Source organism: Clarias gariepinus, chromosome 15 (genome assembly GCF_024256425.1).
Source record: "Clarias gariepinus isolate MV-2021 ecotype Netherlands chromosome 15, CGAR_prim_01v2, whole genome shotgun sequence".
Classification (NCBI taxonomy): domain Eukaryota; kingdom Metazoa; phylum Chordata; class Actinopteri; order Siluriformes; family Clariidae; genus Clarias; species Clarias gariepinus.
In genome coordinates this window covers 4,463,074-4,480,430 of record NC_071114.1, presented here as the reverse complement: position 1 = coordinate 4,480,430, position 17,357 = coordinate 4,463,074, and positions in this window count along the sequence as shown.

Genomic DNA, 17,357 nt, shown 5'->3' with positions numbered 1-17,357 from the left:
CACAGAGTTCTTGCACCATTTCATGTTGATGAGACAGTTTATTGTCCAGGGAGCAGACGTTAGATAAGATGATGGACGGGAGAGCCGGCCGGCTAGGGTTTGTTTTTAGCCTAGCACAGACTCCCGCCCGCTTGCCGCGCTTCCGCTTCCTCGCGCACCGCTTCCGATGACCCTTCCTCCGGCCTCCGGCATCCGGCAACGCCGAGACTTCGAGGCCTGGTTCACGCAGCAAGCCGAGGTCGCGTAGCTTTTCCCGCAGCTCATCGTCGAAAGGATGAAAGGATATGTGAGCAGTGAAAAATATGCTAGAATGCGAGCTTGAGTAAGAACAAATTTCCCTTGTTCTATTAATTCTACCACCTTATGATGTGTGTAAATGGTTACTGGGTAACCCATAGTCAAAGTGGATGCTTTGTCATATGCATAATGTACTGCTGCAAGTCCCTGTTGGTAGCAAGGTGGATAACCTTGTGCTACATTATCTAGCTTAGTGCTGTAGTAAGCTAGGGGCTGTTTTCTCCTTCCACTGCAGGTTTCCTGCATCAACACAGCTGAGGCATATCCATCAGCTCGGTTAGCCACATACAGATAGAACGGTTTGGTATAATCAGGTATACCAAAGGTGGGTGCTGTCTGCAATTCTTTTTTGATGGATCAAAAGCTAGCAGTGCATCTGTGTTCCATTTTAAGAGAGCATTTAGATTTTGCACTCCTTCTTCTTTCATTTTCTCCCTCAGTGGAGCTGTTTTCACTGCATACTCCTCAATCCAGTCAGCACTGAAACCTGTTAAGCCTAGGAAGGTCATCAAACTGTTTGTGGTAACGGTGCTTTACTTATGCCTTCTAACTGGGTAGGCGCTATGGCTATTGAATCATGAGAAATTTGCCGCCCTAAATATTCAACTTGGGGCTTGCAGTATTGCAACTTAGTTTTAGACACTTTATGACCTCCCTGCCCAAGCTTGCTGAGCACCTTAATGGAATCCCTATGGCATGCTTCTAATGAGGATGAGCAAATGACGAGATCATCCATATATTGCATAAGGTTACTTTTAATTATTAAATCTGATAAATCAGCTTTCAAAACCTGATTAAATATATTTGGTGAGTGTTTGAACCCTTGTGCCATTCTACGATATGTATATTGTTTACCAGCATATGTAAATGCAAACAAATATCTAGTCTCTTCCGCCACTGGAATACTGAAGAGAGCTGAACAAAGATCAATTACAGTAAAGTACTTGGCATCCGGAGGGACATTGGTTAGCAGTGTATGTGGATTTGAGACATCAGCTGGGTAATCCTCAGTTATATTATTAATTGCACGCAAATCATGCACAAGACGCAATTTATTTGTACCTGGCTTGATCACAGGGAAAATTGAAGTATTGCAACAACTTGTTGTCTCTTCTAGAATAGATGCTTTTATAAGGCCTTCAATAGTGTTTTTTATGCCAGCTTCTGCCTCAGGTCGCAAAGGATATTGTCTTATCCTGGGCAGTTCTACATTTGGTTTAAGTTGTACTTGAATTGTGCTGGCTGATTTAATTAGACCTACATCTGTATCATGCTGAGACCATAATTCAGGTGGGATCTGACTCTCCATGTCCCTATACAATTCGTCTTCGGCAGTATCAACTACTTCAGATGCTGATGTCATTTGTGTTTGTAAGTTGCTGCTAATTACAACTTCCTGAGGAGTACCAATCAAGTTATTACCACACAGGATTTTGATATAGTTTTTATCTGCAGAATGAAAAATCAACGGGTTTATGGTTCATTCCCACTGGACTTCTTTAGCTTTCTTCATCATTGGTCCTAAGTCCTTTGAGCTGTAGTTTTTTTCATACATACAACGTCACATGAGGAACAGAATCAGTTACATTAAACCACCTTTTTACAAAATCACACTCATCTACACTGATAGCTGCTCCTTGCTGGCCTATGATGATGTACTGTGTAATTAACTCAACCTTATTCTCTTTTGTCTCTTTCTGCCATGTCTGTTCTAAGTCAGTATCCTTAGCTGGGTCATAAATCATTGTGCAGTGGAAAGCCGAACAAGGTAGCTGTGCATTAGGAGTCTGTGCTTTAATGAATTTTCCCTGTTTATGGATTATTTGACTAACATCTTTTTTCCAGCTGTCCTATCCAATACACATTTGCTTGTAGCTCAATCATTACCATTTGATTTTTAATACCTTTTATGTCAACATACACACCTTCTGGGGAACACCATATCTGCAGTCCTAATTTACATAAAGCATCTCTTCCTAATAAATTTACCGGTGTCTGACTTGAGACTAATACAGGTAGGGTCACACTTTTGTTGTTAGTTTGTAGACGGACTGGAGCGGTGATAGGAATTAACTGCTTTTTCCCCGAGAATCCTACTGTCTTAGCAAATTTCCCAGACATGGGGAGATGTGAGGCATGACTTAAGTTTAAGCATGTATGGGTGTACTTTTACCGTCTACCTCAATGTGTAACATGGGTTCTTGTTCTGCACTAGTTGTCAAAATAGGTAACTGATTCTCTCCTGTAGGATTCTCTGGGCACCCCTAATATCCCTGTTTTGGACGTCCCCCCATGGGTTTACTGGGGCTTGAACCTGATCTTGAGGAGACTGTTGCCACACCCCTCCCATCGCACCCCTTGGGGCTTGGGGCCATGGATGGGAAAGGCAGTGTGATCGGTTGTGTCCAGCCTGTCCACACCCCCAACATATGCCTGGGGGAAAGTTAGACTAAGTGTTCCTTTGTCCTCTCTGTTGTTGATTGGCTCTCCACCCCCTCTGCCCTGGCTTTTGAGTAAAAACGTTAATAACAGGCACAGGCATCTGGTTTGAGTTTGGAGAAAATGCTGCTGGTGCTGTCATCGCAGTGACTGCAGCTGGCTGGACTGTGGGTGATGGATTGCTTGGGGCCCTTATGGACATTTACTCTGCTTCCTCCGGTCTTAGGGTAGCTTGGACTTTTTTCTTGTTTTTCTTTGTTAGTTTAGCTGTAACTGAGCCAGTTTTCTTTGCAGCTCTTTTTCTTGAGCTTTCAACTTGTGCTCATTTTTTCTATACTGTTCAACAGCATGTGAGACGTGATCACAGAACTCTTTCTGAACAGCGTAGACAACAGTGCATCTCCCTCTGGATCACTTTCAGTCTCTTGCTTCCACCTCTTTAGCTGCTTCTGGATGTACAGAGTTGGATTCTCTGTTTCCTCCAACTCTTCCCCTTTTAAAGGTTTTGGGTCAACTCTAGTTGGATATTCAGTACGCAAGGCTTGCCACATAGAAGGACGATAAGCATCAAAAACAGTTCCATCCATATGGTATGTGTCTATGGCCTCACTCCGAAGCTTGGAGGATCTCCTCCAATTTCCCTCCGCCTAAAATATTTGCCAACAGAGCTTTCATGTCCCCCACCGACAAAAGCTTGCCTAAGGTCTCCTCTTGTAAGACCTTAATCCATTTCCCTGCATCCTCGTGAATGTTAGGGAGGCAGTTGACAAGTCCCTCGAGATCCTGAGTTGCCCATGGTACATATTGTCCCCGTGCACCTTTAATTAAAATTGGAAATTGTGGAGCCAGGTGCCTAAGTCTCCCAGTGTTCCTTCCCTTGGGTCCTTCCTCTTCACCTCCTTCCTCTCCACTGCACAAAGGCCCAGTCCTTAACGTTGTATCTACCTGTACCTGACTTCATACTGGTGTTTTAGCACTCCTGTCTGTTCTCTCTCCACTTGCTTGCACCTTTTCCTGTTCCTCTAACTTATCTTCCTTCCCATACAACTTTTTCACTTTCTGTAGATCTGTCCTTACTCCCTTGTAACAATCTAATGGTGTGCTTTCTTCTCTATTCGTTTTCCTATTCTTCTTCTTTCTTGACTTCACACACAACTCTTTGTAGTCTCCTTCTAAATCTATATGACCTTCCATTTGCATCTCACCAGAAACTTCCAACATGCCCTTAAGCATAGGGAATTGACCTTCAGTCTGCACATATGCGGGAGGTCTAACTAGCGCTTCCCCTCCATTACTCTGTGCCTCACTTCCTGACTTTCTAGACTTTTTCCTAGCCTGCTTTTTTTGTCTTACCACTTCCTCACCCTCCTTTTTAAACAGCGCTAGAAACTCTCTCTCCTGCTGTCTTTTCAACTCTCTCTGTACACGCTTTTTCCCTCTTGATGCCGTTTCATAATTTCTGACCAAAACCTCCATCTCCGAACACAGTCTCACATCAAATGTCCCTTCCTTTGGCCATTTTCTAACCATATCTATAGTCCGCTTTTGCCATTTATTGGAGATCTTAGTTATGAGATCTGCACACAAAGAATGCTTTAGCACTAATATCTCCACTGGAGAGGCTGCCATTATGCTTTATAGCCTGTCACCATAACTTAGATATTCTTACGTTCTTTTATGCCTATGCACTTACTTAATAACTAAATTTACTTACAACAACTTCCATACATTGTATAATCCCCTAAATATCCACTTTTCTTAACAAGGCTCAACAATGATAATCACTCTTTTTAATATAAAATCTTTCACTATTTACTGTTAGTACTTGCCTCAAAGCACAGTATTTTATACACAATGAACACTTTTATCTATAACTGTTTAATGGCACAGTATTAATATGGGGTTCAGAGACATTCACCACTCCACACTATTTATTTATTTATTTATTCATTCATAGGCTTAAGCATTCATACTTTGTGCCTCTTTTCCTGGAAAATAGGGCTTATTCTTTGCATACTTGTCCCCTTTGCTAATTAGGGCTCATTCCTACACTCACACGTGTCCCTTTTATTGATTAATGATTATCTATTTAGCTCTTTATTTATTTATTAAACTAATAAGGGCTCATACACACACATGTCTCCAGTCTGGCAACAAGCTGCCCCCCTCTGAGGGTTGTACACACAACTCCCTCGGGAGGTCCAGGCCTGTTTGCTCGACACGAAGCTTATGGTTTCACTCAACCAGCCTCTCTCTCTCAGACACACTCAAGCAAACATAGAGCTCTAACACACTCAGACAGTAAAAGATAGAAACAACATCAATTGGACACAAACAATTGCAATTGCATTCAACTTAATGGCACAAAATAGTGCTCCACATAGAAAAGATATAAAATAAAAGCCACAAAAACCTCATACAATACAAATTTTAAGGTGGCTACAAAATGTTTGACACACCGCAATGTGTTCCTCATACGAAAGGGTATTTTTTTATTAATTGCTATGTATCCTTACACAAGCAATATTACTAATTAGGCGCAACTCTGTATTAACTTGCTTTCCACTCCTGTCATCCATCAAGGCCCACTTGACAACGAGTACAAAATAATATCAAGACTATCTACCTTTTTACATTGCCCTCCTAGCAACTCAAATAGACACTCAAATGCGCTCTCTCATATCGTCTGCTTATTGCTGCCATCAATCAATGCCCTCTTGACAACAAAACAGACAAATGCAATGCTTATTTTATCAATTTACTATCAGTACAACAGTTAGTAAGCTGATGCATGCATTTCCTTCTGGAACCAAAGCCCATGTAGAGACTACTTAATTTGGAGAGGTCTTTATCAGGTGACCTTACCACCACGGGTTATCCCAGCAAACAACACAAACTATGTATATAAGCAAAAGTTGCTTACCTTTTTTAGGTGGCAACCTGTTTGTAATGCCCGCCAAGGATGCCCACCGTGATCAGCCACACCTTTGCCCCTTTACCACCCTGCTCACAGCGCCAAGATGTCATCAATCACAAATTGATTGATGTTTGTCAATCACAAATTGATTGAAGACCCAGGCTTTGGTTTCAGAAGATATCGACCTTTATTTATTATGCAATAACGGCCGGGGGAGACTGCAGAATCGCTCCGAGGTCTCGTATGCTCCCCCATTATATAGCCAACCAGGACAAAAAAAATTCATTCTACATGCAATGATGTCATCCTAAACATCTGGGGTTCATTAAGCTTCCCCAGTCTAGGGGGCCTCGACATATATATCAAATCGTTTATGCAAGCAGAATCTCAGGCCTATATGTGCAGCTTTGCACGCACGTCTTTGAGTACTTTCATATGGGGTACCATTTATTTCTTAAAAGTAAGTGAAGTTACATAAAATCAAATAAAATTTACTTCCATAGTACCTAAACAGACGATGATCTAACAGACGAGGAGACTAGACAGACTCGAAGACTAGACAGACTAAGATCTAAGCAAGTTAGTAGTGCACTGGTTAGTATTTATACAGACTAAGAACTACACAGGCAAAGGAGGTTACTCACTTATGAGGGTAAACACAAAAGGCTAATTCTCCTACAGGCTAATCCTGCTAGGAGACACAGAGACAAAGTAAATTAAGACAAATATAAACTCAAAGCTCCAGAAACCAAAAGGCCAACTATAATTAAACAAACTAAAACAAAACCAGAGAAAACAAAACCCACTTAACAGAACTCACATTAACATTAATGCTCGACCCAGTTTCCCAAAACTAACAGCTATTTATAAGGAATCTATTGAGCATTCTCAGTTCAGGTGAGCATCTGTATCACCTGACCAAGGTGCCTTCTGGGAAACTGAGTCTACAAACAAAAACTACAAACACAACATATTGCCCTCTAGTGGTGAACCCTCACAATGCTGCGTGAAAACGCTATGGGAACATCTTTCTGTGTTGCCGGTTTTGAAGCATGTGTGTATCAAACATGCCAAATTTTGGCATATATAACCAGGTGACATCATCTGATGGAGCGTACCTGCAGGTTATAAATAGGAGTGAACCGGAAACATTCCTCAGATCTTTTTGTCTTCAAGACAGCTTAGTTGTGTCTGCGTGTGTGTGTGAACAAGCAAAATTAAGAAAGTGTTTAACTCACTGAGATGGAAATAGCCTCCAAGCACTAGAATTAGACAAAAGGTTTATGTTGGGGGGCGGAGCCTCAATGACGCTCTCTCCCTTTCCTTAGCAACCATGACGGTTAACCCTTTCATGGAGTAAGCTATTTATCCCGTGTTTTCATGCCATCGACTCTTTATTTATTTAAATATAGTTGATGTAGAAGCGCGGGTTATATGATGATGCCCCAGATATAAGAGACGGCAATCCAGGCTATCTCTCCTGGGACATCATTCTTCCTGAAAAGCCTACACTTCCTTCCAAGCTGTGTAGACTTTTATCCTCCCTGGAGGGAAAAGCTTTTCAGGCAGCAGATCAGGTTGGTTCTCCACTGCTCACCATGGCAGTTTTGCAGGCTGACCTACTGAGAGACTTGAGCACTGGCTTGGCTCTTGAAGATAGGGCGTTCTGGAATTACGCCGGGCCACAGACTTGTCTGTTTGTGCAACAAAGCAGACGGCTCGTGCTATTGGCCGTTCTATGGCTGCGATGGTTTCCGCGGAAAGGCACTTGTGGCTGAATCTCACTGGGATCAAGGATAGGGATCGTGCATTCCCCCTGGATGCCCCTATCTCACCTTCCGGCCTGTTTGGCGACACCGTTAACTCGGTCGCCACTAGGTTTCATGAGGCGAAGTTATATGAACAAGCCTTTGGGAATTCCTTTTCCACCGTGCTCAAGAGTCGGGACTGTCGGCCACCCAGTATCAACCGGGTCTGACTCTCGCGAGGCATGAAGCACACAAGGAGAGTTTGTGTTTTGGATTCGGTTCTCACATTTCCCTCCGCGTTTTAACGGCATGGTCTTCACTTCCGTGAAACCGGAAAGGGCGCATCAACTGACTCTGGAGTTACAAAAGTTGCTGGGAAAAGAAGCCATACAATATGTTCCCCTACCAGACAGGCTACTACAGTCGGTATTTCTTGGTTCCCAAGAGGAACAGGGGCTGCGTCCAATTTTAGATTTTTGCGGGCTGAACCGCTGTCTAAAAATAAATAAATGAAGCTTCAAAATGTTGAGCGTCAAAGTGATTGTTCTCAATCTCAACCCAGGGATTGATTTGTGACAATTGATCTGAAGGATGCATACTTTAATATATTGATATTGCCACAACACAGGAGATTCCTGAGGTTCGCTTTCAGGGGCGAAGCTTACCAGTATTGGGTCCTTCCATTTGGTCTAGCTGTCTCACCCCGCACATAGATGACTGGCTGGCCCAGTCTCAGGAGCTAGCGCTTTGACATTGAGATGTTGTCCTAGCTCATCTTTGTTCCTTAGGATTGAGACCCAGCGCCACGAAAAGCGTGCTCTTTCCTGTTTAGAGGAGAACATATTTGGGTGTCACATGGGATTCGATCGTAAGGCGGGCACAGCTGTCTCTCGCTTGTGTCGAATCCCATCTCAACACCCTCAAGGAACACAAGCTAGACCAGAAAGTGACTGTTCATCACTTTCAAAGATCTTTAGCTCTCATGGCAGCTGCATCCACGGTGATACCTTTGGGCCTTCTGCACATGAGAGCATCTCAGTTGTGGCTAAGAACCAGGGGATTTTACTCCAGGGTCAATCCCAGCCCGCGCCAGAATCTCTTTGCCTTGCAAGAAACAGCAAATGTCCCCTTTACTACGCTCTGACTCTTCCAGCTCCCCTGGGTCTGGACTCCTTGGCCCATACGTGGCCCAGATTACGCCTTTATGCGTTTCCCTGATAGCTCTGCTCCCGGGAGCCTTGGCGAGGGTTGTCAACAGGGTTTGCGCCTCTGACTGATAGCGCCCCATTGGCTGACCAGAGTATGGTTCTTGGATCCAATATCTCTCCTTGACGGCTCACTGTAGGGGTGATTCCAGTGAGGAGGGATCTTCTGTCTCAGTCGCAGGGGACAATATTTCATCCCCGGCCCGAGCTCTGGAACCTTCACATCTGGCCCCACAAATTAAGAGATACTGGTCTTAACCAGCCAGTGTAACAAACTATTTTAAGTGCTAGGGCTCCCTCCTCTAGAAAAACTTATGCCCTGAAATGGAGTGTATTTGAAAGTTGGTGCATGGCAATAAATGTAGACCCTGTCCACTGCCGAATCGTTTTAGTGCTGTAGTTTCTGCAAGAAAAGTTGTCCTCGGGCTTATGCCCTACTTCTCTCAAAATGTATGTAGCTGCTATTTCGGCTTGTCATGATCTGATTGACGGGGTTTTTGTGGAAAAGCACCCTTTAGTTGCCATTTTATTCATGGAGCTAAACGGTTGAGGCGGCCCACTAGAGCCACTGTCTCTTCTGGGGACTTATCTATTGTGCTCGAAGATCTGATTGACACCCCTTTTGAACCACTAGAAACAGCGCCTGTTAGAAACTTTTTTTTCTCATGACTATTACTTACCTAAAGAGAATTGGAGAGCTCCAGGCTTTGTCAGTCTCTCCATCCTGGCTAGACTTTGCCCCTGGGCTGGTCAAAGCTATTCTGCATCCTCACCCGAACTATCTTCTGAAAGTTCCATTCTCAATCATGCACCCAGTTGTTCTTGAAGCATTCTGTCCTCCGCCTTTTACAGCTCCGGAGCAAGAAAGACTTTTAAAAAAAGGCAATAGCATCTCTCATCCAGTGTAGTGGTGGCCGCGCCCCCCGGTTCAATTCAATTCAATTCAATTTTATTTGTATAGCGCTTTTAGCAATTTTCATTGCCGCAAAGCAGCTTTACATAGTCAAAAGAATTATTTAAGTTTGTATGAAATGTGAATTTGTATGAATCAAAATGGTCAGTTTGTCCCTGGTGAGCAAGCCGAGGGCGACAGTGGCAAGGAAAAACTCCCTGAGATGGTAATAGGAAGAAACCTTGAGAGGAACCAGACTCAACAGGGAACCCATCCTCATTTGGGTGAAGCAGAAAGCAGTAAATGATCTGCATTTATACAGTGTGTAGGGTGGGAGGCTTGCGGCCCCAAAACGTGTAAAGCTGCTCTGACTTACGCCACTGGCTGATGCGGTAGACGTAAATCTGAAGTTCATGTACTGGACACAGTAAGTGAAGTCTCTCCTGCTCTGAAGCTGTAAAAGGCAGAGGACAGAATGCTTCAAAACAATAGGGTGCATGTTGAGAATGGAACTTTCGGAAGATAGTTCAGTGAGGATGCAAAATGGCTCTGCCTAGCCCAGGGGCAAAGTCTAAGGGTCAGAAACCTGAGGCGCTGACTCTAGTCGTTCAAAAGGGGTCTTAATTTGACCTTTGAGCACGATAGATAAACCCCACAAAAGGGCCTGTGCCTCTAGTGGGTGGCCTCAACCGTTTAGCTCCATGAATGGAACGGGTAACTAAAAGGGTGTTTTCCCACAGTAACCCCATCGATCAGGACATGGCAGGCTGAAATAGTAGTTACGTACGTCTTGAGAGTACTAGGGCACAAGCCCGAGGACAACTTTTTCTGCAGAGGCTCCAGCACTGAACCATTTGGCAGTGGACTGGGTCTATCTGCTTCGTCATGAACCAACTTTCAAATACATTCTTTTTGAGGGCATAAACTCTTCTAGGGGAGGGAGCCCTAGCACTTAGAATAGTCATAATTATGCTGGCTGGAAGATCAGCTTGACTTAATTGGTCCCATTCAGGGACCGAACGTGAAGGTTCCAAAGCTCAGGCCAGGAATGAAATATCGTCCCCTGCGCCTGAGCGCCAAGACTCCTGGGAGCAGAGCTATCAGGAAAAACGCATAAAGGCTTACCTGGGCCACATACGGGCCAAGGTGTCCAGACCCAGGGGGGCTGGAAGAGTCAGAGAGTAGCAAAGGGGACATTTGCTGATCTTAAGAGGCAAAGAGGTTCACCTCTGCTACATGAAATCTCTCCAGATTGACTGACTACTTCGGGGTGGGGTTTCCATTCCCCGTGTGTCAGAGATTGACTGGACTGTACAACTGCTCCCACATTCATATGCCCTGGGATGTAAATCGCCCTGAGAGAGAGGAACCTGGTGCGCTAGCTAACTAGCGGTGCGAGCACAGTCCGCCCTGGTGATTAATATATGAGACTGTCATAGTATTGTCCACCCGCACTAGGACATGGTAGGCTCTCAACTACTGGAGGAAGTGCTTTGGGGCCAGAAATAGAGCTCTCATTTTGACGTAATTGATGTGCCGCGCGAGAAGAAGGCCTCTTCAGCTTCCTTGGGCTGGACGGTCATCTAAGACCGTACCCCAGCCCGTGAGGGAAGCGTCTGTCGTGAACATCTGCGATGACAGGACGAACTTAGAGTGAGACCCAGAGTCAGAAACCGGGGTCTGAACCACATAGGAAGGGTAAGAAGCACTTGGCGCGTAACCCTTATTGGGGATTGGCCCTAGAGTGAAATCCCCTGTCTTAGCCACAACTGAAATGCTCTCATGTGCAGAAGGCCCAAAGGTGTCCCCGTGGATACAGCTGCCATGAGAGCATGACTCACTGTCTGGTAGGGGAACATGTTCCAGGATTGGCCCTAGAGTGAAATCCCCTGTCTTAGCCACAACTGAAATGCTCTCATGTGCAGAAGGCCCAAAGGTGTCCCCGTGGATACAGCTGCCATGAGAGCATGACTCACTGTCTGGTAGGGGAACATGTTCCATGGCCCCATTCCCCAGCAACTTCTGTCAGCAGATGTGCACTTTTCGGTTTCATGGAAGTGGAGACCACGCCGTTGAAAGGCGGAGGGCGATGTGGAAATTGAATCCTGTAGCCTTTATCTACAGTCCTTAACACAGATATGCCTGGCAGTAGCTTCCACGCTGCCAGCTTCTCCGAAAACGGTGAGGAGGGGGGGGTGGTAGTTGGGAGGGGGTGGTGCGGGGGGTTATTGATTCGGCATCCTGAAATATAGCAGGATATGACCGAAGGACTAACTCGTCATTGGAGACCGGTGTTGTCCGAAACACCAAAGGCGGCAGAAATTAAACACCGATCTCCTGGGGGTGCCCGGGAGGGCATGCTGTTATGGAAAAGAATGTTACATGCCCCTCCCCGGGTTACCCCCATGGTTCTGGGTGCGTAAGCCTTTAAGACTTCTTTTTTTAAAAGAAGGCGGCGCGGCGATCTGATCTTTTAGAGGCGCACTGTGAAGGGCGGCGAGCCGTACCCCAGTCCTTACGGGGGGGTGCCCGGCTACTAACGCTCTCCTTCGGCACCTCTCGCCTGGCGAGAATCAGATCTGGTCGAGGCTGGGTGGCTGACAGCCTCGACTCTTGAGCATGGCATGGGAGAAATTTCCCAAATGCCTGTTTATACAGCCTAGCCTCTCGAAACCTGGTGGCGACGGAAAAAACAGCGTTGCCAAATAGGCCTGAGGGTGAGACCGGGGCATCAAGGAGGAACGTTCAATCCTTATCCTTGATGCCTGTCAGATTTAGCCATAGGTGTCTCTCAGCGGACACCAAGGAGGCCATAGAACAGCCGATAGCATGGGCTGTTTGTTTAGTCGCGCATAATCAGTAGCCCGGCGTAATTCTGTGAATGCTTCCTGATTTACAGTGCCGCTCGTGCTCAAATCATTCAGCAGATCAGCCTGGTACGCCTGCAAAACCACCATGGTGTGCAAAGAAGCGCTGGCCTGACCTGCTGCTTGGAACGCCTTCCCTACCAGGGTAGAAGAAGTTTTACACGGCTTGGAGGGAAGGGTTGGCTACTTTAATGAGGATGATGTTCCAGGAGAGAGATAGCCCGCAAGCGTCTCTTTTATGTGGGGCATCATCACATAACCTCGTGCTTTTGCATCAACGATGTTCGAAAAGAACGAAGTCGATGGTACAAAAATACGGGCTGAGAAAGGTTTATTTCAAGAACGAGATAATTTGTTATGGAAGTCATCAAAAAAGGGGAGAGAGCGGCGTTGTGGCGCCCTCTCCTGGCCACCCAGGAGATGTGCAGTCGTTCAACTGCATGTGTTATAACTTTAAGCAACTCCTCATACTCTATCATCTTTAGAGGAGCGTTCTGATTGTAGCTACTTCCATTTCTACAGAAGCAGGAAAACGAATCTCTTCTGGACACCCACGAGAAGTACCGAAGTGCGCGGGATAGGGCGAGAGAAAGGAGGGGCTCCGTCTCTCGTGCCTTCGCCAGATCAACTTGTGATTCCCAAGAGGGCACCGCGGCTCGTGGTTCCTTAAAGAACGCAAAGCGTACGCGAAGCACCTTCATCGGAAGATCATCACAGTGCTTACACTCTCCTCTAAGTCCTTCAAAAGCGTGGCTCTCACCCAAACATTCAAAGCATAGAATATGTGAATCGCCCTCCGAAAGGGAATTTTCACAAGGAGGGGGACATCTAGCTATAAACTCCCCCATTATTTCTGGTGAGTTTTATGCTTTTATCTGCTTTTAAATATATTTTTAATTTATTTTATGCTGACACGCACACGCTCACAATGTCGGTGAAGACAAAGAATCTGAGGAATGTTTTCGGCTCACTCCTATTCATAACCTGCAGGTGCATCTCATCAGATGACGTCACCCGACTGAGGTTATATAAGCCAAAATTTGGCGTGTTTGTTACACACATGTTTCACAAACGGCAACATAACAAGATGTTCCCATAGCGTTTTCACGCAGCATTGAGTGTAGCCGTTGAAAGGGAATTTCAGCGTGTCAGAAAATGAACGCAAACGTTTTTTTAAATGGTCAGAGTCAGTCTGCTTGCTGTTTTTCCCAACGCATTCACAATCATTAGTCAACTTCTGCCGGTGCGCTCTGGAAAACTTTTTGCGTGCGGCTGAGCACTGATTTAGACTTTGTAGCGAAGTAAAGAGAAGGACACATGACATGACAGAATTAAGTACGGCTGGTGAGCCGTTTTTTAATCACTGGAATGGAAGAGATAGAAAGTTTCCTTATCATAACATGTCTTGTATTGTTTTTAATTGCTCGAAACACAACCCATCATTTTTAATGCTATTTTACAAGGGTAAATACAAATGGAATAATTTTATTTGGTTTATTTATTTATTTTTAAATAAAATCTAAAATTAAAACATTGTAGAGTAATTAAAATCATGCATGTTATGATAAGAAAAATCGCATTTCAGGGATTAAAAACGGTAACAATGTCAATTTTAGAATGTGGAATCCAGAAGATTTTAAATTTACACAAATTTAAGAAGAGGCCTGAAGCAAGATCCAAGATCCTTCATCTTGCTGAACCATGCACAGTGGGGAGGGGTGCATTTTAGTGTCTCCGAGTGTAAAGGTAAGAAAAGCTGATTCACACCTGGGGAGGGTGTATTATTTGCATTAAAATGTGTCTGACATTGCAAAGCACACACAGTTACACTTGGACAATGGAATATCGCAGAACGTGCGAGTTGATGCCCTAGCACCAGTCACTAACCATTAAAATGTTGGATTTGAATTTAAATTAAAATGCCACTTATATTCGTGTTTAATTAAATTCTTAAATCATCGTGTTCACTCATGGGTTTACTGCATAAACACCATAACAAAAAGTCTGGGGACAAAATGAAGAAGTTCTTTTTTCGTTTTTTTTTTTTTTGCATTAAGTTTAATCATGCAGCACTTTTAGTATTCATAGCAAAAGCAACCCAACAGTGTGATTAAAGTACCCAAAATAACACGGAATTTTGACCCAGCATAAACAACCCAACAATGTGTTTACAGAAACCCAGCATTTCTTTTAGTGTACTACTACAGTACAAACGAATGAAGTGCAGTCAAAGCCCGAGGATTTTGCGTGCTGTCGCGTTGTATTCAGAGAGTAGTACATATTTTTGTGGTTATTTTTTTTTCATTTCATGTCTTGTTTTATCGATAAATCTGCTCGTATCTGCGCGATACGAGCAGATTTAACACAATAAAACAATAATGTTTGAGGCTAACATATCATACATCATTGTAGTCTTTTTGCACACACGCGTGGGTGCGTTACAATAATAATAAGAATAATAACAATAATAAATTCAGAGCACTGCTACTAATAATAATTATAAAACTGAATGTAGAAAGCGCAGTTGAAGAAGTATCATCATTAAAGGTGAGAAGAAAATGAGGAATAAATACATATTAGTATATACAGTTTGAGCTCAACACGTTTATGAGCACTGTCGCTTGCTGCTAATGGGCGCTTAAGAGAGAGAACACATTTTCGGCTTCATTAGACACACAATACTTCAGACTGAAACACGACTGCCCCCTACAGATAATGAAAGGCATTTTCACAGCTTGCCGTGCAAAGCCACGGCAAGTCATGGGATTCCTTTTCCGAAACGAGCGTTTTTAATGGCGACATCTGTATTTGAGTGTGAATCATAACAAAATATGGAAAACTTCTCACTCATCGTCTATACCACTTTATCCTGTATACAGGGTCGAAGGGGGCCTGGAGCCTATCCCAGGGGACGGCTGGCACACACATAAACACACTCACACTACTAGCAATTTGGTGTATATATGTACATATCATTTTGATTAAAGGTTGTTGTATTTTAGACAGTAGGAGCACCACGTTAGTGGTGAGTGAGATTAACAGTTTGGTTCCAGTGCTAAAGATCAATGCTGGTTTATGAAGAATTTAGCAAATTCTGTTTGTTTTTAATGTGTTGAACAAGGATGATTTGCTACTTACAATGTATGCATCGTGGGTAATTCCACTGTCCTTTAGAACAAATAGCTTGGGTCTCATTCAGAAATTTTAGAAAGTCTTCAATACATTTGTATTCTAGTGTGTCACCGTCCTGGTAGGTCACCTTCAGATTTTTTCTTAACATAATCGCATTATTTATTTTTCTCTCAGGGTCTGGGCATGCTGTAATAAACAACAATTAACAAAGATGTTAATCTGCTCAAAGAAAAAGGAACATCAGACCAGCAAAAAAGGGAGACAATTTTTATTTTGCTTTCCATTCATCAGTGCTAGCTTCGCCAAGCGAAGTTAGTTTACATATCTTTTATGTTTTTTTTATTTGCATTTTGTACAAAATTTAGTTAATACATAGCACCATTGGTCCCAAGAATGTTAGCAATAATGCTAGCAAGAAAAGGGAAGCACTTTTAGTTTAATTTTTAAAGCAGCTGCTCCCAAGAAAAATCATAAATTAAGGTTAAATAATGTTTAATGTAAATATTTTACTTCATTTACATGTCTTTTCTAAATATTTTGATTGTTTTTCTAAGCATAAATATAATTATAGAGTGGGGAATTGGTAAAATTGGTAATATTTGGGTGGCTGAAATGGATTATCTGTATTTAAATGATTTCCTATGGGAAAATGCATTTCGCAATACAAAATTTCACCTTAAGAACTCGCCTCCAGAATGGTTAAATTTCATGTGCTGAGCTACCCTTGACTTTCTGGAAGAGAAATAGCCTGTCAGCATTTACCCTGTCAAGCTGTAATAAGGTGAGGAAGCAGTATTTCCAGATTGGGCAGTTTTCCTGTTACTGGAGTAATTTTTACCACAGGCTAGAAAAATGTGTCTTGCTCAAAACTATGCTCTGACACTAGTTATCAAGGAGCCCCATGTTAAATGGAGCAGCCCTGTGGTTTTGGTGCTCAAGGCTGATTGGTCAATGAAATGTTCAAATTTAATACATACTCAATGTACATGTAGTGTAGTCAGTTGCGCACAACTCACTTTTTTTAAACCAAGAGGTATTGGCACTTTACTTTCACTCAAATATCCATAGAAAAACTTTTTGTACTTTGATTAAGTTGGCATTTTGATGGGGTTGTTTGGCGCTCCATCAATGTTTTATGGTCTCATGGGTTCTATATGCTGCCAGAATCTGCGAACAGTGTAGATGCCAGGCTACAGAGTGCCTGCTAACTTTATATTTTCCAAGAACAGTGAATAATCTAAATTTCTTCTTCTAATAATAATAATGGTGAGTGTAGGACTGAATCCAAATCAAGGCTTAAATGTATAATAAAGTCATGTAAATGTGTTTTGTTCATCTAACTAAACAGTAAAATTTAACATCCATTTATTCACTTTTTATTTATTTATTTATTTATTATTATTATTATTATTATTATTTTATAATTATTTGCTACTCACTTTGTATGCATTCTGGGTACTTCCACTGCCCCTTAAAACAGGTGGCTTGGGAACCATCCTGAAAGCCAATGCCACCTTTACAGCTGTATTCTACTGTGTCACCTTCCTGGTAGTTTTCCTTCAGATCTGGTTCCTTCAAAATTGCATTATTTTTTTCTTTCTCAGGTGCTGAGCATCCTTGTTTTGTGTCAGCTGTTATAAACACCAAATTAGCAACAAGGTTATATCCACACTCAGAAAAATATTTAAGGCACCAAACAAACAAACACTAGTATTATGTCAATATTTTTGCATGACATTAGTTTTTAATACCTAAACTAGTGGCAGTAATAAAAGATTTTGACATAACTTGACATGCTCGTAAAAGAAGGAACCTTGTAAATTTCTTTATGTCTTTATGGAATGATGTAATGTTGAAATT